At 49.6% G+C, this 25263-nt stretch overlaps 1 protein-coding gene across 9 annotated transcripts in view; it reads left to right on the forward strand.

Annotated features, from left to right (window-relative positions):
* Positions 1-25263, forward strand: part of Megf11 (multiple EGF like domains 11) — a 330639-nt gene that overhangs the window by 159259 nt on the left and 146117 nt on the right. The window lies entirely within an intron of this gene.

Raw genomic sequence — 25263 nt, forward strand, 5'->3', positions numbered from 1 at the left:
ATGCCGGATACAGTTAACGTGTGACAGACTCTAGCGGGGTGGGGAGATGGTTCGTTGGGTATTGAGGGTTATAAATGTGGAGAGCTGTATGGTCATTTGCACACTTTTCCTTTGATGGCCCACGTCTGTATATGGTTTTTGAGGCTTGGGATGAACTTGAGATGATGCGTATACTTGTTTCCATATCAAGGTGGTTATTAGGCCTGGTCCTTGACTCGGTTGGTTCAGAACTCAGTTTCATGAGTGCCCGTGGGTGCACAAGGGGCTATTGTGTGAGGATGGTGGCTACCAGGACATCTCTGTGTCCCCAGTAGTTAAAGAAGGGGATACCCCTAGGGGCAAGACACTGTACATATATCTACTCGATGGAGAATGCCCATTTCTCAGAGAAACCTGGCTGGTAAGGAGTTAGGTACACCTATGGATGACCCAGGGGCCCACAGAAAAATGGGACATCATCTTTATTGTGGTACTAGTTCCCCAGAGGAGGACTTGTATCAGGTAAAGCTGAAGAGATTCGCTGCTAAGATCTGGAGATGAATCCTCCTCCCCCTCTGATAGTCTCAGATGACCCCTTCCACAGGTACATTCCATAACCAGTCAATAGCTGTTTAATACTGGGGTCCTATTGGCTAGAGGCCTTGACTAGCATTAGAGCCCCGTTCTCTTCCTGCTTTAAGTTGGTGTAGGTGAAAACATACCTAGGCCAACCCAGTAGAGGTCTAAGTACCACTGTTTATAAGTCCTGGGGAGCCACCCCTGTGTCCTCTTCCACAGAGGTGATGCTGTAAATCCCTAGGCAGGGGAGTGCTGGGTTCATACACATTAGCCTGACAGTTTTCCCGATCCAGCTCTCTGCTGGGCTGGGCAAATCTAATTGTGGTCTTTTGATATGCAGACTTGATACATGGTACCTATGTCTTTGTCTAGAAGGGCATGAGAAAATGCCAGCCCAAAGGAAGGTATGGGATGTGTGGTTTTTATCCAAAGTCTTGGTGACTCTTCTGAATTCTTGGAGGGGTCCACATCTGCTTGGAGCTTCCAATAGCCCCTGTGTAGTGTATGGGGAAACCCTAAATGTCTGTATAGCCTCCATTTCCACCCACTCCACTGCCTTAGAGACAGGCTGTGACTGAGAAGGAAGGCCAGACGACGAAGAATGAGCCTGAGGGATGAATTTACAAGTTATATTCAACCAGTTTTTCTGTGGACTTTAAGTTCAAGAAGCACAGTGGGGAAATGTCCAAGGGCATGTACCCTGTCCATGTTTCCTTTGGTGTAATTCTGCTGACAGTGGATCTTTGGGGAGAAACATTTGACTGGAGTGGGTGACCTGGATGGCCTGGGCCTACTTGCGGCTGTTGCCACCTCTTCCCAAGAATAGGGCGGCCTGTGAAGGAGGGGATGAGGCCTCAGTCTCTCTCAGGCTGTGCACTTACAGCTGCTTCAGTGCTGTGTAGTCAGGTGGGTCTTGGGGGGTGCCCTTTCAGACAGGATCTTTGTCATTTCTGATTTACCATCTGGTGACCTTGAATGAATGGGATTTGACGGTGTTGAGCAGGTCTTGCAGCGGGGTGAGGTTACCAAACACCAGGGTTACGTCACAGAATAACATGAGGATAATTCAACCCCCTGCATCATCACATTTGGGGCTGGTCTAACCCACAGCTTGTCCTCTTTCCCCTAAATCCTCCTGCTCAGCTGGGAGCCACTGTCTTTGGTTCTAAGGACCTTGCTCTCTGGGATCTATTCAAAGGCATGTATTACCAGAGCCAAAGAAAGTACTGAGAGACTGGTTCTGTTCAATTAGTTTATTATCGCTGTGACCCAATACCAAATAGAAACAACCTGTGAGGGGAGGGGTTTATTTCAGCTCACAGTTTCAGAGAGTTCAATCCATGGTGGCCTGGCTAACCATCATGGTAGTAGAGTGTGGTGGAAGAGATTCTCAACCTCATGATAGACAGACAGACAGACAGGAAGGAAAAAGAGGGAGTTGGGAGGAAGAGGCCAAGGACAAGATACGTGCCCTGGACTCACCCCCATCCCCACTTCCTAAAGTTTTCTCCAACTCTCAAAATAATGCCAGCAGCTGGGAGAACAATGGGCTATTGTCTTCCAGAGCCAGCCCCAGCTTCATTTTGAGGGAAAGCAGTGTTAGATGAAGAGAATTCGTAGATTCTCGTGTCAGAGCTTCGGCAGTGCCTGGCGGAGAGCTTTCCCACCCGTAAGGCCTTCTAGACATAGGAAGCTCACTACTTCCTGTGGAAGTTCATTTTGGCTGCTGGGAAGTCTTCCCTTCTCCCCAGTGGAAATATTTCTCTGGTTCCTACTGGTTGCTTCTTGCTCACAGTGAGTACTGAGCAGGCTGATGGATTGCCATGATCTTTTTCTTGGCATGTCTGGAATCTCTCCCAAGGAGCTCATTGGACCAGGCCTCAGGCTGTGGATGTGGGGTGAACTACTTCAGATCAGAGGATTATAGCCATGGAGCCTGCTTGGAAGAAATGGGGGCTCCTCCCCCAGCTTCCCCTTCGGGTAATACGCACAGCCACTGATCTCCTCTTTTCTTCTCTGAGATGTATTATTGTGTCTTATGGGACGTGATTTGGGCTGCTTTGCCATCTGCCTTTTTCCTATCGCCGGTGGCCTTTATTTCCCCTTAAATTATCATCCCTGTTTCCAAGCCCATAACGGCAGGCCTGCTCTGACCAGTCCTGAGAGAGGGCAGTTTTGTTACTATCCGGGCTGCCATCGATTGGACTTGACCATGCGTGGGACACGGTCTTGAACTTGTGTTTCATCTTCACAGCATCCCTGTGCTGGGGAATTACTAGGCTTGTTTTACAGATGGGAAAGTCAGCACAGAGAGGCTGGCAAAGGGCTTAGACACAGCTAACCAGTAAATGGTGAAACCAGGTCAAAACCCTGGGTTCTAAATCTAACTCTGCAGGTGCGTTTACCCATATGGGCCCATGCAGAGGCCAGAGGTCAACAGAGTCTCTTCGTCTATCACTGCCCCCCTATTGTTTGAAACAGGGTCTTTCACTGAGTGGGTTAGACTGGCTGACAAGTGAGCCCCAAGGAATCCTCCTTTCTCTGCCCCATCCTTGCCAGTGCTAGGGCCCAATGTGTGCTTGGCCACACCTATTTTTCTAAGATTATTTATTATTATTATTATTATTATTATTATTATTATTAGTAGTAGTAGTAGTAGTAGTAGTAGTAGTAGTTGTATGTATGTATGTATGTATGTATGTATACAGTATTCTGTTTGCATGCCTGCCTTCAGGCCAGAACAGGGCATCAGATCTCATTATAGATGGTTGTGAGCCCCCATGTGGTTGCTGGGAATTGAATTTAGAGCCTCTCAAGAACAGCCAGTGCTCTTAACCTCTGAGCCATCTCTCCAGTCACCCCACTTTTAATGCGGGTGCTGGGACTTAAAACTCAGATTCTCGTGCTTGCAGAGCAAACTACTTCCCAGTCATAAACCTGAACTCTTAACGATTATAGCCTTCCTTTCGGGCATTCTATCCCTGTTAATATGGCCTTGGGTTGAAATAGGTTTTTCTTTTTTAGATTGTGTGTATGTGGGGGTGGGGAGTGTGTGCAGGTGACTGCGGATCTTGATGGAGCCCAGGAGCACTGAGTCTTCTGGAACTGGAGTTACAGGCAGTTGGGAGCTGCACAAGGTAGGTTCTGGGACCTGAGCTCAGGTCCTCAGGAAGAGCAGCAAATGTTTATAACCAATGAGCTGTCTCTCTAGTCCCTGAAATACATTTTCAATGTGAGAACGTAGCTGCTCTCAGGAGAAGGAAGAATGTGTTCATAAGCTTTGACTCACAGACACCATTGTAGGGAGAAAAAACAGTCAGGAAATGCAACTAACGATCAGATGTGATCTAACAGTCAAGCCTGCTTGTGTTGCTGGACATCCACCCGCCTGCTATGCAGGGCCTGGGGAGACGTATCCCTCCAGGTGCAGTGTGTGTCCCTAAAGATCTCAGGTTGGGTCTATACATGGGATGGAAAAGAATCAGATTGGCTTTAATGGGAAACAGCAGGCTTCCTTGGTTTGGATTTTTTCCCCATTGATATTGAAGTTATACACCTTCACATTAAAGAGGAGAAGTTTAGCAAGAGCATAGACTCCAGGTCGCAGCCCAGGTTCACCTCTCCCAGCCTTTGGATGGTAGGAGCCCTGGCATTTTCCTGACATTTGCATGCAGTGCTGGACCTGGATCCCACATGTGTGCTAGCCAGAAACTCACTCCTTTAATTCAACCCTAAGTTGTACGCTCATTTCCTTGTCAATAAGCATTAATCTTCTTTAAATTTTTAATGGCCGTCTAGACTTCCATTCTGTGGTTTACCGTGTGTCTTTCACCAGGCCTGGCTGGTAAACATTAGGTTGTTTCTGATCATTCCCTGCCACTGGATTCTTTGGGTCTGTTTGTCGTAGAACTTGGGGATTTTTCACAGTTTAGGAAGTACAAGATGGGTCTGAGCTGGGACTCAGTTCTCAGGGTGGTTGCCTGGTACCTGCTACTGTGTGTTCCTCCCCAGCACTGTGTGACCTGGGCTGCTGTGACCCCAGCATGTCAGAGGTAGAGACAGGAGGATCTGGGGTTCAGTGTCATCCTTGGCTGCATCGTGGGTTTGAAGCCAGCCTGGGACACACGAGACTGTTTCAAAAAGAAAATCAATAACAACAAAACCCCTTTCGACTTGCTATTGGTTGATGCTTTAGCACCCATAGCTACAGAGGACTGGAGTAACAAAGCCAACATATGCCTTCAGACCCCTTTGTTCTGTAGTTGATGAAAACTCTAGAATGCCAAGCATGGGCAGAGGAACCTGACCACCGTGTGGAGGAATGCTGTCTGGAGCCCAAACTCGACTCTCTGGCCTCCCGTGCCTAGTGTGCACTATGTACTCTTTGAAGCCTATACAAGACAGCTGACTTGCACACAGACACTTCTCTGTTCTACAAGTGTGCATGTGGAACCAATGGGATGGTTGAGTGTGTAAGAGTGTTCACTGCAAGCTTGATAAGCCGAGTATGACTGCCAGAATCCACAAGGCGGGAGGAGAGAAGCAACTATTGCATGTTACCTTCTGACCACCGTATGCATGCATGTGTGCATGTACACACACACACATACTGAATAAAATATAGTAAAAATTTAAGTGTATGTAAACTACATGAGGCAGAACATAATACCTTTAATACTGACACTGGGGTGGTGTAGGCAGAAGGATGAGGAATTCAAGGCCACCCTTAAATACCTGGTAAGTTCAAAGGCAGCCTGGGCTGCACGAGACAGAAAGAGAGAGGGGGAGAGGGAGAGGGAGGGAGGGAGGGAAGGAAGGAAGGAAGGAAGGAAGGAAGGAAGGAAGGAAGGAAGGAAGGAAGGAAGGAAAGAAGGAAGGAAGGATGGATGAGCAGGCATTGGCAGCTCCGTCATGTGCAGTGATTGCCCCCTGGTTCTGGGCAGCCCCCTGGGGGAAACAGCACCGTTTCTAAGGTGACCAATGATTGATCACATCCAGTGACATAAAGATTGTCACGACCAGGAGTCACGTCCCTGCAGATTTGCCTCTCTGTGTGAATTTCGGCACAAACCTTCCAAGAATATTTTGGAGGCTTTTTCAAAATCTTGGTATTATATGTGTGTGAAGAAGAGCCCGGGGTCCTGGATGAAAATGTCGGAACAATTCTTCTTGCACCTGTCTCTCCCTCTTCCCCTTAGCAGCCCGATTTCTTCTCGGGATAAATTCCTGGAAGTGGCAGGGAAGGATGTAAATATCCGTCATCTGGTACCTGCCCCTGCCCTGCCTTTTACAGCTGCCAAGGGATTGAAGGATTAATCATTTTGACAGCCCTCCAGGAGACAAATTTGGCTCTAAGGTGGGGATGGGGGCTTTCCATGCTTTTACAGACTTAGACCTCCCCCACTGACTAATTTCTTTAAGGGCCATCACTAATTTCTTTCTGCTCTGAAAAGGAAGGAGGTAGACAGCCCCGCTCTTTGGATTGTCTGGGCTCTTCACCCGAGCAATACGGGGAAACGGAGTGGCCACGTGCTTGGCCGTAAACCTGCGTCTCGTATAATAACGAAGCATGAGAGGATGGGACGTCAGTTTATACTGCAATAGGACAACAGAGTGGCCCTTATTAAATTGCACGAGGCTCACAAGTGGAGATAAAAGGGGAAAGAAGTTTTTCTATATTGAATATCTAGCTTTTTAAAGTAATTAGGAATATTAAAGCGCTGACAATGATTGAGATAGAAACATTATTCATAACTTTTATTTCCGTGCTGGGCAACGATCCAGTATATTTCATTTATGAGGTTTGAGCTGTAAGGAGAAGGACGTGAGCCAATTCCTAAATTAAATATGCCCTGTTAACTTTTATAAATGATGCCCAAAAATTAACTTGGAAGTTTAAGCTTTCATTGTATTATTTAATTATTGTCTTTCTTAGGCTCCACTTCTCTGCTCCCATGGTGCTTTGCAGTTTGGGTTGTAGACGACAAAATGGGATTTGGGGTTTGGTCTTAGGGGATCCACAGAAGAGGTGGCTGGGGTCGGTGTGACAGAGGCTGCCATCCTGGAGTTGTCCCAGCATCTTAATTTGTCCCGAGCTTCCCTTCTGTTTGCATGTCTCCGGGAAAGCCTTTGGTAATAACTGCTCAGCAGTGTCCCACCGACTGGCAAGCTCCTCCCCACTCTGGGATCCTGGGCTCTTGGTAGGACTACCCCAGCAGCCCTGAGGAGTGACTGCAGCCAGGCCCAACTTGACGATGGGGGCCAACCTGACTCTCTGTTAGTTTTGCAAATGGAAATAAAGCTCTGACAAGGGGATAGAATGCATTCCCAGCGTGGATGGGACACTGGGTTTATCCCCGGCACTGCATTAAACCAGTCTGGTGGTGAGCATCTGCCAAGCTAGCACTCAGCTGGGGGTCTGCGTGACCACACAGCTTCTCAAACATCCTTTAACAAATTGTGGTTAAAATATGCAGGACATAAGATTTACTGTGGTCACCATTGTTGTAGACATAGTTTTGAGACCTCAGTGCAGTCACGTGGTTGTGCGGTCATCAATGCTACCCACACCTCCAGAACTTTTCCTCTTCCTCAGCTGAAACCCTGAAGCCATCAAACCCAACTCCCAGCCTCCCTTCCCCAAGCCCTGGCTGCCGCCACTCTCCATTTTCCTTGGTTTGAGGGGTGGGGTGGGGGAGGAGGTTGAGCCGGGGCCTCACTATGTAAACCAGGCTGATCTTGAGTTCTGCCTCCTGAGTGCTGGGATTAAAGGTTTGTGCCACCACACCCAGCTTCATTCTCTTCTTCTATCTGAGTACCCTGCACTTCATTTTAGTGGCGATACATAGTATTGAACGTTGTCATGCAGTTGGCATGTTTTAATGCACCATAAAAACACATGTGTTAAGGGTCACTGTAGACAGACTAAAGTGGAACCATTTGGATGGGGGACAATGCTTCCAAATCTAGTAAGCGACTCATATCAGAATACAGGAAGAATTCCTATGGAACAGAAAAATCTAATCAATCTGATTTGAAAATAGGCAAAGGCTAGGAGCGGAGCTCAGTGATAGAGGTCTTGCCTAGCATGAGACCCTACGTTCGAATTCCAGCATGGCAAAAGAGAGGAGAAAAAGACAGTAGAAAGAAAAAGACAAGGGTCTTGAGTAGGCATCTAGGCATCGCTCCAAGAAGATATAGAAATGGCTAACAGGTACGTGCAGAGAAGAGCAGTACCACCCACCATTAAAAATGCACAGCCGAGCTCCATGTGATACTGTTTTACACCCACTGGAACAATTCAGTCATTCAAATACAAAACAAAAGCCACCCCCAGGAGGGCTGGGGCAGAGCTTAGCTGGTAGTGTGCTTGCCTAGTGTGCAGGGTCCTGGGTTTGATCCTTAGCCGCATACACTGGGCACAGTGGAGTGGTGCACACCTGTAATTCTATTCTGCAGGATGCAGAGGCAGGAAGATCAGGGGTTCAAGGTCATCTTTTGATTGTGCAGTGAGTTTGAGGCTAGCCACCAGGCATCCAGAGGGTGGGATGGCTCTAAATGGTTAGCCAAGAGACTGGGGAAAGTGGAGAAAGATCAAGAGCTAACTTAGGCCTTCCAGGCTGCTGACTGTTAGCAAGGTGAGTTAGGGCTCCATACCCTTTGGGACACTGAGTTCTGGGGGATTCAGCCTCTGCTTTCACTCTGTCCCCACATCCCACTGGCACAGGCGACAGAAAAGACAAGTATTGCGGGTCCTGGCAGAAGCCCTACACTGCCATGAACAAGAGAACCCTTTTCTGGCTCCACCTCTGCCCTGGTGGCCCTGGCCAAGTCCTTCCCCCTCTAGATGCTGAGGCATGGGGCACCTCAGTGTTTTCATCTGTAAAAAGAAAGTTATCCTGGAGACTCTAGAGCTGTGCAATGTTGCTTCTGTGGAATCAAATCCCAGCACCAGTTTGATGGCTATGGAGGTGGGGAAGACAGGGCCTTCCTGCTGACCCAAGACATAGCCCTCCTGTGCTTGCTTCTCTTCATTCTCAACTTAGACAGGAGTGGGGAGGTGTGGGGAACCGTGAGGGCCCCTCTTGACACTTTCTAGCCCCTCTTAGGCAAGGCTAAGCCCTTGATGGCCCGGGTATAGGCTGATTCTCCCCACAAATGCAAGCAGGGTGCAGAGGGTACAGGGGCATTGGGAGGCCAAGGCTTTCTCCTGGGCTATTTCTTGCTACATCGAGCTGCTGAGTTGTCAAGGTTGGAGCAACTCTAGATGAATGTGTTTCAAAGCAATCATCCCTGCTGTTATTCGCTTGGCTCTGCCTAGCTTATAGCCCCTTGCAGATCCAGCCTGGGTTGCCTTCTGCCAGCATCTGCTGGGCCTGGGGGCTTCCCCGGGATGGTGGGTCCTGTGTCAACCCCACACAGTGGTGCAGCCACTATGACAGGAACAGAAGGGGACTGTGGATGGCAGCAAATGCTTTTCAAGGTCTGTGAGCAGGAAGAGCTGAGGCCCCCGGAATTATAATATGGAACAGCAGCAACCAAACCCAGGGTTCAACAGCCTGGCCACAGCTCAGCAGATCCATGAGCTCCCTCTCACAGCTTCATCCATGCAAAACATAATTGATGAGCTCCTGCCAGAGACCACGGGGCCAGAGGGTTCAGGGATGGGTATCACTGTTGAGGAGGAGTGGGAGCCTAAACTACCAGCATAGAGCCAAGGACAACTCAAGAGACAGGGGAAGGAAGATTCTGGATGTGTATGTGTGTGTTCACTAGTATGTGTGTGTGTGTTCACAAGTATGTATACACACATGTATGCATTTGCCTGTGTGAGCATGTGCGTGGAGGCTAGAAGCATCTTCCTTGGTCTTTCTCTATCTTATATATAGATGCAGGGTCTTGCACTTTTGAACCTAGACCTTACCTGTTCATCTAGTCTAGCTAGCCAGCTTGCCTAAGGATCCCACCCCTGACTCCTGAGCACTGAGATTACAGGTGGCCTGCCACCATGTGTGTGGGTGCCAGAGATCTGGCTCTGGTTTTCATGTTTGTTCAGTAAAAAGTTTATCCCACTGAGTGTTCTCCCCAGCCCAGACTCTGGCTTTTAGGGGAAGGGAACCCAGATATTTAAGAAAGCCATTATGAGAAGTTAGTAGAAAGCAGAAGCCAGGTGTACACCCTGCTCCCCATTGGAAGCAGAAACTTACTTAGAAGCAGGTCCAGGGGAGATAAGCAGTGGCCTGAGCCCCATAGTCAAGGGTGGTCAGAGCTCTGAATCTGGCTTTTTGGATTTTTGAAATAGGGTATCACTATGTAGCCCAGGCTGGCCTCAAACTAACAATCCTGTAGCCTCAGCCTCCAGCTGTTATCACCGGGTGCCATGATTGCAAGGTCACTATCTTTCTGATGGTGAAAAAGATGGGAAAGTTGGTAATGGATAGGAAGCTGAACAAGGCCCCTAGTGGGCTGAGAGCTGACCTAGCTCCTGTCTGGAGTTCTCAGCAACAGGAGCTCCAGAGGAAGGGCAACAAAGAGGTAGGTCCTTTGTCCTCTCTGTCCTCCCCTCCTGGCCAAGCCTTCCTGCAGTCCCAGCTTTCCTCTTTTGGGGATATCTAGGCCCAGTAGCAACGCTCAGCAAGCCCTTAAAGACATGTACTGGTTCCTTCCACGGTCACCTTCTCCCATGGGTGGCTTTCTGGAGAAGTGAGAAGTGGGGGGAAGATGATGGGTGCCCTGTTTTATGGAGTCAGCCATGATGGGACAGGTGGAGACAGCTCATAGACCTCAGGATATAGGACTAAAGACTCCAAGCCCTCCCCATACCTTCTCTGTCTTGGGTTGTGGTACTGGGATGGTGCATACCAGGAAGGGAACCCTTCCCAGACCCCACCACCACCCACGCAGAACTACGAGGCTGAGCCTGTGCCTGCCCCACCAGGTCCTGAGAAGGCAGACTGTGGGCAGAGGGTTGCACCGTCATCATTCCCCTCCCAGTAGGGGAAGCTCCTTAGGCTCCCATCACACCTGGTGGCTGCTTCCTCTCAAATCAGGAAGATCTGGGATCGGTCAAGTCAGGGGTCATATACTGAAAGCTGGCGTTCCGAACACTGGGCAGCCCAAAGTTCATCCACGTGAGTTGCCTGTTGGAGGGAGTATTGGTGATGAGAAGAGGGGGGTGTTATTCCACCCGACTCAGCTCCGGCCATCTGCTCCCCGAGAAGGAAATTAATAAGTGACACACAGGGAGCCTTGAGAGCTGGAGAGCGAGGGGGGGGAGGGGAGTCAGCCTCAAACGTTTGACAGAAGCAGAGCAGAGTGGCAGGAGCCAAGCTGGCATAGTCACGAGAGGCTGGCAGCCGGTGCCCACGTCCCTCCTGGGCCCCATGGGGGTTGTAAAGGACACGGTTCTCCCCCATACACATGAGCACATAGCTGTGTTTCCAGAGCAGTGTGGGAAGCAAGGTATTCAGGGAAAGGAATCACGAAGCAGCTAGGCTGGGTGCTGGCCAGGTGGGTCCCCCGAGGGAGGCGGGGAGGGGGGAAGAGAAGTGCCATCTCTTTCAGCCAAGAGGGCTGGAGTAGAGGGTGGAGCCGTGATGCAGTGAACGCAGCCTCAGCAAGCCCTGAGTTTGCAGTGTAACACTGGAGATAGATACGAACGCTCAGGCCACCTCCACACAGTGAGTGGTGACTTAAGATTTGTGCTCTGTGGGTAAGGATGCTAAGGTCCAGGGCACTCAGCTCCTCTGCAGTGGATTGGTGAGGTGTGTTTCTGCCATAGTGTCAACCTATGCATGGGGCCACAATTGCACTGGGTTCCTCTCCTGTGTTGTCGGCCCTCCTAACGCATCCTCAAAGCTACTCCCTGTACAGCCCTATAGCCATTCACCACTGCCCTCCCCATCACTCCAACAGGGAACGGAGACCTCTAGCTGCACAGGTGGCTAGTGGTGGAGCCGGGTTAGAGACGGTCTCTGTAGACTACACCCAAGATCCCAGCTGGCACTTCGTTCCCAGGCTGTGTCATCTCTCTCTAATCCTTCCTGTACCTGGGAAATGGGGTAGCTGTGAAAATATGACAGGGACCGTGTCGCTTCCTGCTCCCTATGGCCTGTAACAGGTACACAGGCCTCAGGCTCCCTCATGATTCCCACCTGGCCACCAACATGTTTTCCCTTATTCTCACCTGTATTGGCTTCTTTGCTTATTATTGTGATAAATACCTGACAAAAACAATTTAAGAATGAAGGGTTTGGCCAAGCATGGAAGTGCACTCCTTCAATCCCAGCACTCGGGAGGCAGAGGCAGGCAGATCTCTGCATTCAAGGCCAGCTTGGTTTATATAGTAAGTTCCAGGACAGCCAGGGCTGTGTAGAGAGACCCGATCTCAAAAACAAAAAGAATAAGAAGAAAGGAAGTATTTATTCTGGCTTACAGTTGGAGGGTGTGGTCCATCATGGCTGAAAAGGCATGATGGGTGATGATAAGATGATAATGATGGAGACTCACGCAGCATCCACAGTCAGGAAGCTCGGCTTGCTTTTTCCTTTTCATGCATTCTGGGACTCTTGTCCATGGGGCAACTCCACCACAGTTAGGGTAGGCCCCCCTCAACCTACTCTAGAAACAGGACGTTATCTCCCAGGTGTCTCTATTAATAGATCCTGTCAACTTGGTGATCAATATTTGCCATCTCATTACTCCCCTCTTTCTCATCTTCCCTTGATCCATCGACCTGTGGCCAGTTCTGAAGCCAGAGCAGCATCCACTGTGCCCATAGCTGGTCTGGTCCTCAGTACCCTGTCTTCACTCTCCCTCATCCACTGCCTTGAGACCTCCTCCACAGCAGGACTGGCATCTGTCTTGTCCCCATAACACCAAGCTATTCATACTGCCTGGCACATAGCAGATCCTCTGTTTAGTGAGACCCAGTGGATTTGGTCTTCCATTTGATTCCACCTTCTGCCCCTCTCAGATAACACTGAGGTGGGGATGCTAGGGCTCAGGGAGAGGGTCGGACTCTGTAGGAGGCTTCAACAAGAAAACAAGCAGGCAAACCCAAGTTTGTGACTTAACCTTTCAGAGTTTTCCTACTGAGCTCCTTAAGGACTATGTCGTGAGGCTGGACTCACGTGGTCTTTCAGAGCAAGCCACTATAACTAGTAGGTAGAGAGAAAGGAGAGACACCCGGAAGGAGAGAACCAGAGCCACAGGAAAGATATAATCTGAGCTTCAATGGTCAAGATGGATCAGAGCGCCAAGGTGCTAGGGAGGACTGGGAGCCAGGCCAATGTGACATGCCAGTCTGGATGGCATGGAGCTCTCCCACCAAGGCCCAAAAGCTTGCCGGTGACTTGGTGGGCAGGGGCAGCTCCTGAAAGTGTGTTTTGCATCAGTTGGGTCTGCATTGCTTCCTGGTGGGACACCCCTAACTCTTTCTTCTTCCAAGACACCTGTGATCGATTCTAGACCTGACTATGGGGGGAAAAAACTGAGGCTGCTGAATGCTGCAGCCCTGGCCAGGCCTTCCAGGCCAATTTGGGCCATGTCCTCTTCCCCCTGCGCCTGACTAGAGGTGACCAAGGAACATATGGTAGGTGTCTTGGCATTGGGTAGGTAGCAGATTGGATGCAGGAGCCACCATGATTAGGTGTGGATGAGTGGATCCGAGGAGAGAATGTCCTGGAAAGGCCAAGTGGGCACATGTCAGCCTGATACCTCCTGCCTCCCTGCTGGGCCAGGGACAGAAACCTGGCAGTAATGACCAAAGGAAGCACCTGGGGACGGCCCTATTGCCCCCAGCATCTCTTGCCCCCAGCCGACCTCCTGTAGCCAGTGAGACCCCTAAGCAGACAGCCACTACCTAGCAGTGCTATCGTCGTGGAGCTAGACAGAACTTAAGAGTCCGTCACCTCCTAATGAGGGAAGCCCATTCTCGCAGTCTGGGTAATAGGCCTCAAATTGAATAATTAATAAAGTTATAAAAATATGTCTATTTTATGGCCAGAATAACTCAGCCTCAATCAGAAGCAATTATTTCTTACAGTTAAACCACTTGGAATTTTTCACAAACGTCTTCATGAACAGCTATAGCAGCAAGACAGGATTCCAGATTTGATTGCCTGCTTAGGAAGTCTGCTGAGACCAGCTCTAGGCAACTAGGGCTTCTGTCAGTTGAGAACTATCCATCTTTCTATCCATCCACCCATCGACTCATCTATCGGTTCAACTAAACAAACCCCTGTCCACAATGTATCAGTGTATCCATCCATCTGTCCATTGTTTTATTTATTCATCTGTCAATCCCTTCATCCATTTTTTCTTGTATGTGAACATCTTTCTGTCTACCTACCTATCCATCCATCCATCCATCCATCCATCCATCCATCCATCCATCCATCCATCAATCTATCCACCCATCCACCCACCTACCCATCCATCCATCCACCCATCTACCCATCCATCCACCCATCCATCCATCCATCCACCCATCCATCCATCCACCCACCCACCCATCCATCCATCCATCCATCCATCCATCCATCCATCCATCCATCCATCCACATTTAGTAGACATCTCTCAAGTGCCTTCTATGTGTGAGACACTGCTATGTTCTGGGTATAAGGACCCCACCCTGAACTGTCAGAGGTGTATATCTGGCTCCACTCTGAGCCCAGGTTTCAGGAGGACCTGAGATGAGACACTCTTTTTTGACCATCAGTAAAGCATGAAAAGTCAGTGTGACACTGACAGCGTCAAGAGGCTCAGGGATACTTGCTGGGGACCCATGCTTGCTTTTTAGGATACTGGGACCTGAGTTTGCTTCTGAGTCAAATCTTCTCATACTTTGTAAAAGTCCTGTAAGGAATCCTTCCTTAACCTACTGTTCTTTCTGCAAGGAAAAGATCTCCTCCCTGATTTCCCTGCCTAAACGGGTGATCTTTTCCTCTTTAAGTTTTATTACATTTATTGTGCATGTGTGTGAATATAAGTACGTGGGCACATGTGCCACAGTGTACCTGTGGAGTTAGAAGACAATTTGTGGGAGTTGGGTCTTTCCTTCTGCCATATGGGTCCCTAGGGAATCTTCCTTAATAAGGTAGGTTGTCTCCTGAAAGTTGTCTTCCGACCTTTACACGCGTGCATACCTTGGCATGTTCCCTCCCTCCCTCCCTCCCTCTCTCTCTCTCTCTCTCTCTCTCTCTCTCTCTCTCATACACATACACACACACACACACACACAAATAAAGGAAAAACTGAAGTTCTAGAAAGAATGAAGTGGTGAGGGTATGAATCTGGTAATATAATTTAGGAACCAATTGGTCATTTTAAGCAAAGATAGCAAAAATATCCACCTCACAGTACCAATTATTGCAATACCACAGTCTAGATTAATAAACAATTCCAAAGTGTGTCCCAGCACACACATATACACCCGCTGATATTTTTTAAAATCTCTTCTAATTAATTTTTTAAAGTGATAGCTTTGACCTATTATATTGATTTCATGACTTTCCTCTAGGTCCCCACCCACAGTTTGCCCCAGGGACCGTGTCTGGCATGCACAGCCCTGAATCATCATTGGTAATGGGGAAAAGCCGCTCACAACACAGAGATCCCTTAAGAGGGAAATGGAAACATTGCAATATATTCCCACAAAGGAATCTCCACAGCAGTTAAAATGAATGAAGTTGCGCTCTGTCTGTCTGCCTGGATGAATCTCAAATATATCATACTGGGTACAGAAAAAGCCAGGCGCAGAGGCTACATACATTACATACCGTATCACTTATGCAAGTTTAAAAGCGCACGGAATAATGGACGTGTTGTTTATGAGCATGTGCTTATGTTGTGTGTAAAAACAGACATGGAGATAATAAACAGTAAAGCCAGGCTTGGGATCCCTGGGGAGGGAGCGGTTGGATAAGGAGGGGCCCAGAAAGCACATTCAGCCGTGGGATGTTTTACATCTGAAATAGCAGCAGGAGCAGAAGGGGAATGTTCAGATTTGTTGGGTGGGTATAGTGTTTCTGCTTTCTCTAAACTTCATCAAAGCCTTCCTGTGCAGAAAGGAGGTCATTGCCACCTCTTTTGGGGGCACCCAGGCTCACATGGAGGAGTGGGGGGTGGGGAGACATGTGTGTGTTTGGTTTAGCTCAGCAAGAGTTTATGGAGCACCTATTATGGGCTGATTGGCAGGAAGGTGGGGGCAGCACTACAACTTTGGAACTCCAAAAGGGCACAGCTGCCTACCCATCAGTGCCACAGAAGCAGACGGAAGGGCTGGGGAGATGACTCTGTCAGTCAAGAGCTTGCCATGCACGCAGAGAACCTGAGTTCAGATTCGCAGTACCCACGTGGAAAACTGGACATGGTGGTGTGCAGTTCTAATCCCAGCCCTAGTGGGACAGAGACAGGAGGATCCCGGGGCTCACTGGCCAGCAGCCTAGCCTAATGGCAGGCCCTAGGTCCCAGTGAGAGACTCTGTCTACAAAACATGGTGGAGAACCTCTCAGGGTGACTCCTCAGGCTCTTCTCTGGCCTCCACAAGCACACCTGCACATGTACATATGCCCCCCACACACAAATACCCCCTCCCACATGCATGTGTACACTCACACACAGGTCAACATTCATGTTTCAAGGAAGAAGCCAGAATTCAAGTATGTGTGACTCCCTGGAGAATAAGGGAAAACTCTCTGGAGGAGGTGAGCACAAGATGAGCCTTGAAGGATAGATGAGAGACTTCACTGAAGGTTCTGGAAAGGAGATAATGCCATAGTTCCAGAGAGCTCTGATTGGAATGGAAGAGAATGAAATAGACCTCCTACCTCTCTGACCTGAGCACTGCGGCCGGAAGAGTTCAAACCTCACCCAGGGCGAGATAATGGAGCAGAGAGGGGTTCTCATTAATCACAGGCCCTCAGAAGAGCTGGCTTCTCCAGGATGTAGGAAATTGGAGATAACTTGCCTGCTCAGGAAAGGCATAGCCTCTTGGGGCCAGCCCATTCCACTGCCCATCCTCAGGCAGGGAGTAAGGGGGGTGGGGGCAAAGGCCTGCTCAAATCCCAGACTGCAAATTTATTTGACCAGCTCCCAATAAATTCCTCATGCCAGAGGCCTGGCCATCCATCTCAGGTGGCAGGGCAGAGACAGCAATGGGGGTGGATAGCAGAGGAAGTGTCGGGCTTAGATTGCTCGGGGACACGGCCACATGTCTTGCTAGGAGGCAAGCTCCTAAATCCTCCTCTGACTTGCTCCCCCCCTAGTAAATCTGAATAGTTTAAAATAACTCCTTCCGACCTTGAGGCTGGTGCCAACTTTCTGCCATCCATCAGCCCTGGCCGGTTTCTTATTAAGGTTCTGCTGTTCCTTTGGAAAAGTCGCCACCTTAAATCAAGGGGCCGATAGGGCAAGGGAGAGACACAGGATCCGGAGACAGCAGGAGGTGACAGAAAGTCAGGAAGATGAGGTGCCAGTTCGCTGTGGAGGTGAGCCGGTCCACCTCTTAGGCCTCAAGGCTGATGCTCCAGGATGGACTGCCTCCCAAGCAAGGTCTTCCGTGTGGCTGCAGGGAGAAGTTGCAGTTGAGCGGCCTGCATCTGTAAAAATGTTCCATCCCATTGCTTACCTGTCATTCACTACTTGGGACTACAGGTGCTAGTTTGCACACTGTGCCCCATGCCTTTTTGTCTGTGTGTGCACATGTGAGTACAGGTAAATTTGCATTTGTGCACGTACACATGCTAAGGCCAGGGTCCATATCAGTGTCATTTCTTAGGTTCCATCTGTCTTGCTTATTTTTTAAGATTAAAACATGTTATTTATGTGTGTGTGTGTGTGTGTGTGTGTGTGTGTGTGTGTGTGTATCTGTATCCATGTGTCTATGTCAAGTTTGGGCAGGTATCCGGGGAGTCTGTCAGAGCTACGGCTCTATTGCTGTGATAAGACACCATGACCAAGGCAACTTAGAAAAGAAAGCATTGAATTTGGGGCTCATGGCTCCAGTGGGTAGGAGAGGCAATGATCATCACGGTGGGCTACATGGCAGCAGGCAGAGATGGCACTGGAGCAGTAGCTGAGAGCTTCCATCTATGTGGTCCACAAACATGAAGCAGAGAGAGGAACTGGGGAATGGTGTGGGCTTCTGAAACCTCAGAGCCTACTCCAAGTGACGCACCTCCCTCAACAAGGCCACACACGCCTCCTAGTCCTTCCCAAACAGTTCACCAACTGGGAACCAAACATTCAAATCATCTCAAGGCCAAAAGCGGGCATCAGAGCATCTGAGGCTGGAGTTACAGGTGGTTGTAAGCTACATGACATGGTGCTGGGAACTGAACCTGGGTCCTACGGAAGAGCAGCATGCACTCTTAGCCACAGAGCTGCTCTCCAACTCCTTTACCTTGTTTTTTAAGACAGGATCTCTTATTAGCCTAGAAGCTTCTCCAGAAGGCTCATCTGACCAGCCAGTGAGTCTCAGGAACCCACCTGTCTCCACCTCCCCAGTCTTGCGATTACAAGCATGAGCCGCATGCCCCGCTTTCTATGTGGACACTGGGAATTGAGCTTAGGTTCTCATCCTTGCATGGCGAGCGCTTCACCCACTCGGCCTCCCAGCCCAGGACATGCTGTGTACTGTGTCCCACCCTGCTTGCCTATCCTTTGTTATACCAGTAAACAAAGGCTGTGTGTGGTTTTACGGATATTTCTAACAGTTAGGAAAACGGGTGACTCTCTGCATGTTTATCTACCAAAATTCGATAACTTTAGATGTGAGAGTTGAGGAGACACTAACAGAGTGCTGGGGTAGAGTGACTGAAGTGCGTGAAGAGTCTTCATGGGGAGGGGACACAAGTTGAGACTTGAAAGCCAAGAAGGTACCAGCCATGCCAAATCCCGGGGTGACTATATTTGATCCAATATTAATTCTTGGCCACTTTTTGATTCAATAGAACAAAATTTATTTTACACACAGTACAGTTGCTAAGCCAGGCTCTGTGAGGACTCCTGCATAGACAAACAAGGACCTTGCTCACCCAGGACACAGTAGATGTCATTGTGCCCTGTGTATTAGTGACTGAGGCATCTTGCTGAAAACTCAGAGAAGACACAGGTTCCTGCCCCCACAACCCAGAGCTGGGAGAAGCAGGTGCTCAGGAGAACAGAGGACTAGATCTGATTTGAGCTCTGTGTTCTGAGACCAGCACCAGCCTGGGCCCTATGGAGCTCATTTACTCTGGCAGCTGCCAGTCCTGGGTGACTGCGTGTGTTCCATTAATTACCAAGACAAACCACGTTGTTTCTTGGAGTGCAGGCGCACAGATGACACACGCCACCTCATCAGCAAAAGGAATCTGGGCCTGACGAAGTCAGTGGCACCAGCTCTCCACTAATAACCAACAACTGAGCATGTGGCGTGGGCTCCTTCCTCACAGCTGTCGCCGCTGCCAAGGAAATCGCCGCAGCGTCTCTTCTCCACATTGTGTTTCAGCCCTGGGTCACAGAGCCTTGCAAAGCACAGATCTCAGGAGTGGCAGTTTCTCCAAAGCAGCGCCTCTCTGGGGAGGACACACCCAGGCAGATCTACAAGAGAACAACCCTTCCACTCCACCCCCACCCCCGGAACACGCACAAGTGCAATTTGATTAACAAAGACTAACAGGGCAGACCACTCCATCTTCCTTCAGTTCCAGACTTCTTTTGACATCTATGACAGTCAATGGGACCAGGGGACAGTTCAGAAGTGGTTTGCAAGCAGATTACTGTCTTCTTAGGCTGGCTCTGTGTACTGCTGAAGGTAACTGGCCCTGGGGAGATAGGAACAATTCCTACCCTCAGAGAGCATAGGACCAGATAGAAAGGAACAGGCATACAAGGCCTGAAGATGGGACAGGTGTTGTCTCATACCTTTGGGGCTAGGTGGCAGGGGACAGAAGGGACAGTTCCCTAGGGTGGCCCTAGGATGGAGTTCCTAGCTCTTCTTGTACTTGTGCTTTGCTTGATGAGTAGAATAAAGTCTGTGGGGGCTAAATGGCCACTAAGGTTCATCAGCCAAGACTATGGATGATATGGGAGGAGGAGGGGTTGGGGAGGTTGAGCCAATGCATAGCTTCCCCTCAACTCGCTCGTGGCTCCCATTTGGTTACTTTTGCTTGCAGCCCCTCCTTGACTACACTGACCTAGGGAAGGGATAGGTGTTATCAAGCATTTATGCCACGGCAGGTTCTGGGCTGGGCACTTAACACACATTGATCTTGCTTAATCCTCCTGACAGCCTTGCAAATCCCCCTCATTGGACAGATGAGGGCACCGAGAGGCGACGCTGGCATCAGGATGTCACAGGAGCAGGGATTAGCTTGCAAGAACATTTGCCTAACCTAGAAGTGTTTATATTAAACTCTAGAGAAAGGTCATACTTGGCGGGGTATGGGGGTGCACACTTGTGATCCTGGCACTGAGGGGGCTGAAACAGGAGGATTGCCATGAGTGTGTGAGCAACATAAGCAACATATTGTGACCCTGTTTCAACATAAAATAACAAAAACAAATAAAAATTTAAATGTTATTATATAAAGATACCCTCAGAACTAGCATCTTAAAGTAGCTGTGTTACAAATGCTGTGACATATGCCTCACAGGGCTCTGGTAAGTGCTCTCTCTCTCTCCCTCTCTCTCCCCCCCTCCCTCTCTCCCTCTCTCTCCTCTCCCCCATTTCTCTGTGTAGCACTGGCTGTCCTGGAACTCATTCTGTAGATCAAGCTGGGCTCAAACTCACAGAGATCTGCCTGCCTCTGCGTCCTGAGTGCTGGATTAAAGGAATGTCCCACCGACACCTTACTCATTTCTTTATCTCTTATGCCACAGCTGTTGGTACCTTTTGAGACCCTTGAGATCTGTTCTTGCTGTGACAGCTTCCTTGCTGGCTTCCTTCCAAATATGGGACCAAACAGACATGGGTGGTGAGGGACATGCGTTCATACTCGGGCTCCTTAAACAGTTGCCATTGTCCTTTGTGGTTTACAAGTTCAGGAGCCGAGACTGGGAGGTGCTGGACCTGAGAGAAGCAGGACCGAGCTCTTGACCCCAGCACGCACTCACCAGGCAGACGCGCTTCCCGCTCCCACTGGCAGAACCCCTGGCTCAGCTCCTGCCCGTTCTTGAGTGCAGCATGAGCACACCTCATCAGCAAGCCAGACTGCTCTTACCCGGGGATGGCTTCAGAGGTGGTTATGACTGCATTGCCACCAGAGTAGGGACTTTCACAAACGGTTTCCTAGGGTCCCAAGTTCACTGACGGGGAGAGCATTAACCGGCCTCCTTGGTGTGAATCTGTTAGCTGCAGCTTTATGGAGGGATCCTGACAGTGAGCCAGCCAACACAGGACTGATGAAGGAGTGCTGGCCAGGAGACAGGACCCTGAGCTGCAGCCCCAGCTCTGCCACTAACTTGCTGTGCAGTTTCAGGCAAGCCACTTCTCTCTGGGCCTCAAATGAGCATATTAGAGTTCAGCAGATTTCACGATCTTTTTATGGAAAAGATACCCCTCCCTTCCCCAACCCCCTGCCTTCTGGGGATCATTTAACGAGGTCTAAGGTGTTACAGTCGTGGAGCCAGCAGAAGCCAGGAATGCTACTCCTACCCCAGTGGCAAGAGGACCACTGCAGAGAGCCTTGCATCTCTGAAAACCTCTTCTTAATTTATTCATGGACACGTATGACAGGTGCCTGCCGTGTGCCAGGCACGGGGTAGGACAGAGTCCCTGCCCCCTCAAGGTTCATGACTTCTAAGGATAATGGGAACATGGAGTTGATGTTGGAGGTCTGTGGGGGTGACTCCATGGGTGGAGACAACTGCAGCCAGGAGGTCTGAGTTCAATCCCCAGGACCCACATGATAAAAGGGGAAAACTGACTCCAAAAGCTGCCCTTTGACCTGCACACAGATGCACACTAAATTAAAAAATAAAGTCTTGATGTGGGCTGGGGCTCAGTTGGACAGGGTATTTATCCAGCACACATGAAGCCCTGGGTATGAGTCTCCTCATCACGTAAAACCAGCTCAGGGGCACATGCCTGTGACCCTAGAACTCAGAAACCAGAGAGGGACGTAAAAGGATTAGAAGTTCAAGGTCTCTTTTAGCTACATAGCAGATTAGACTACGTCAGACCCTGTCTGAGAGGGCATAAGGGGGAAACAGAAACATTGACTAACTGCTAACTACATTCCATATTCTCTCTATGAACTGCCACACCCAGTTCTCAAAACCCTTTAAACACTAGTAAAATTACTCTGGGTTTATAGGGTAGGGAATTGAAATCCAGCAAGACAGAGTGCCTCTCTTAGTCTCCAGGCCGTGAGTCGTGAGTCATAAGCAGTGGTGTTGGTGTTTTTTTTTTTTTTATAGTGAAGTCCCTCCTCCCAACTGCTCAACCCCCCCCCCCACACACACACCTTAAGGCTAGTCCCCGATAGCCCACTAGCTACACCTGAAGAGAGGCATTTAGGAGGTGATGCTCTTTGGTCTCTTTATCATGCAAACTGTTTAGCGAATTGGAAAGGGACCTCATGACTATAAACCAACGGTAATGACCTGACAGACAGAGGGGCCAGAGAAGTGTTAGGGCCACGGAGACATTAATCTGCTTCCAGCTACAGCTGCTGGAAGGACATTTGTTAGAGCGGTTATGGGAGCCATAAAAGGCTATTTGATGGCAGCCCTCCCCACTTAGCCCTCGCTGGTCAGCAGGAAGGGATGGCCAGGCATGGGGGCAGCTACCAAGCGGAGGCCAAGGCTGTCAGGTAAGATGCTGCCGGTTGAGGGCTTGGGTGGGAACGGGCCACACAGGGGAGCTGGAGTCTAGTCCCTTCTATGATCCAAGGACAGCCTGCAGCCTCCAGCTAATTTTGTGAGTACCTTGGGTCTCAGTTTGCTCATCTGTGAAGTAGAGAAGAGATGTTTGCTTGAGGGGGCTCTTCTGTCAGTGGCCATGGTGTGAGAAATAGCCACAGTAGACATGGACAGGGATTTGGACATTAGATCCAAGGGAAGTTTAATAAACCCACGTAGCCTGGCTCCCACAGCTTAAGGGCATCTGTTGTTCACGCGCTCCCATGTCCAATGCACTGTTCTGAGCACTCCATTTGTACGGACTCATTTAATCCGTATGGGCATCCTGAGAGTCAGAAGGGAACACCCCATCTCTTTGCAGATGACTCCAGGCCTTAGTTCTGACCTGGGAGATGTATTTGGGAGGCCTTAGGAGGTGACATCCCACACCACCAGGGCATGGCAAGAATGTGGGACCTTAGGTCTGAGTACCTTCTTCCTTTGGCACTGAGTGTGATCTCAGTGTGAGCTCAGTGTGCCCTCAGTGTTCCAGGCTTGACTGGGATGCACAGGGGCAGAGTTGGTGTAGCTCAGAAAGGCAGCAAAGGGCCCCCACCTCAGAGAGGGCTGGACACCAGGGCTATAGCTCTGAACATCAAATGTGTAGTTCATTCATAACACACTGATTTTTTTAAATTATTTTATTTTTTATGTATTTTGTAGGCACTTATGTCTGTGCACCATGTATGTGTCTGGTGCAGATGGAGGTCAGAGAGAGCTTCAGATCCTTTGGAACTGGAGTTACAGGCAGTTATGAGCAGCTGTGTGGGTGCTGGGAATTGAGCCTGGATCCTCTAGACCACTCTTAGTGCTCTTAACCACTGAGCCCTCTCTCCAGCCCTGATGTTTGCTTCTGGAAATTATCACTGGTTGGGGCATGGTGTTGGTGGTAGTCAATACCTTTAATCTCAGTGCTTACATAGATAGAGGCTAGCCTGGTCTATATAGCAGTTTTATTCCAGCCAGGGCTAGCCTGAAACAAACAAAATTATCTCAGAATCTGAGCCTGTAGGCCCACACTCAGGAGGGGGAGGGGAGGACTGGGAGATTTATGATTTTCCCTCATGACAAGGTGAACTGGGGTAAGATAGTTACTGAAATGGGATTCAAGGATAGCCTGAGAACCTACTTCAAAAAAAAATATGTATCATTGAGATAGAAACATAACAATTTAAATCCTTGTGTTTTAGATTCTTCTTAGGACAAACCTCCGAGGATGGGTGATGAGTCATGGGGGAGGGGGCAGGCAACGCTCAGCTACAGAGGCCATGGTGCCATTGCTGGGGCCCTAAGATTCATGTCCCAGTTCAAGGCCTAGTTTACTGCCCTTCCCCCCACCCCCTTACTTCACTCCTAGAGATCTGTCCTCGGACCCCTTCTCTCAGTTTTGATCCTGAGTGCAAGAGGCCTCACTGACAGGCTTCCCTTTCTAGCGTTTGACAAGTTCTTAGGCCGAGGGCAAACAAATCGCCCAGCGCCTTCCACGTCCGCTTAGATCCTTGTTCAGAACGGATGTGAAAAAGATGTGTGAAGTGGCTCTCTCAGGTCGCAAATCCTCAAATCCTGTCAGCTTGGGGTGGCTCTGCAGGACGCGATGATGCCCTGCTCATCCCTTCCCTAGGGCACAGTCCTGACCCCTAGGACCTGGCCCCTCAGAAACAGGATACCTTGGAAGATGAGAGGAGCACCCCGCTCCCCAGCTCACCGTGCTCTCCCAGGTACCCTCCACAGTGGAAAGTCAGCGGAGATTTTGGTGTTTGTCTAGTGAGAGGGAAAGTCAATAGGAGGTGGGAGGTGGAATCTCATTTCCAAGCTCCTAAGCAGGTTCTGTGATCAATAATGCAAAGAGCGTTGGAGGCTACTGAGTCGCACGCCAGTGTCCTCTGGGTCCCAGCCAGTGTTTGCAGATGGGCCTCAACACTCATCCCATCAGCCTAAGGACCCCCTGTGGGGACTGAACTTCTTAAGGGAGCCAGTCTGACTCTCCTCTTAGGGAAGACACTCGTACAAAGTGAGTTAACAAGTCCCCAACCCCAATACTGTCCCGAGCTCTGGAATCCAGAAACAAAGGCTGATGATGGCCAAAATCAGGACGGAGAGTTTGGTGGACCCTGACTTGCTGTCTCTTCTGGCATTTCACTTTCCAGTCCGAGACAAACATGACCCTGTCTCCCCAACCTCCACCCCGGGCCCGCCACATCATGGAATAAACAGACGCGTGGTTTGTGTTCTGCAGTTTCGTTGGCTTATTTTGTACCCTGTGAAGTTTCGTTTGCAATCCTACTGCTGACTATTGCCAAAGCCTGGTAGACTAGGTGGCGAGAAGGATGAAGGGACATTATGGCGGGGGATGGCATCCTCACCCCCCTTTCCTGTGGCAACATCCACTTCTGCTCCCACCTCTGTTTAGAGGCCTGGGACCCAGCCCTTAAAACCCTTGTTGGTGCTGGAGACCCAGGCTGAGCGACAGATCCTGCTCTGGTGGAGAAGTCTAGACCCTGTTTAAAGACAACAGGATTACAACACTTAAAAATACATAAGCAGGAAAACGCTTTATGAAGCAGAGGCTCCCAGGCACGAGAGAGAGAAGCTGTCAGTGGTGCTCAACTTTGCGGTGCTTTTGGCTGGAAGCGTTTGTAGCGGCAGACTAGTGTACTCCATGTTCTAACTTCCAGGAGGAGACTAGCCCCCGAGTGTGGCTCTGGAAGGCAGGTGGAGGGCACCGAGCATCTCATCGGAAGGAATGTGTTCAACTCTGAAGGGACAGTACCTGGTGGGAGGTTGGAGGGGCTGGGGTTGGCTGTGTCCTTAGGCCA

The sequence above is a fragment of the Alexandromys fortis genome, unplaced genomic scaffold (genome assembly GCF_014885135.2).
Source record: "Alexandromys fortis isolate MF-2015 unplaced genomic scaffold, M_Fortis_MF-2015_v1.1 scaffold_70, whole genome shotgun sequence".
Taxonomy (NCBI): Eukaryota; Metazoa; Chordata; class Mammalia; order Rodentia; family Cricetidae; genus Alexandromys; species Alexandromys fortis.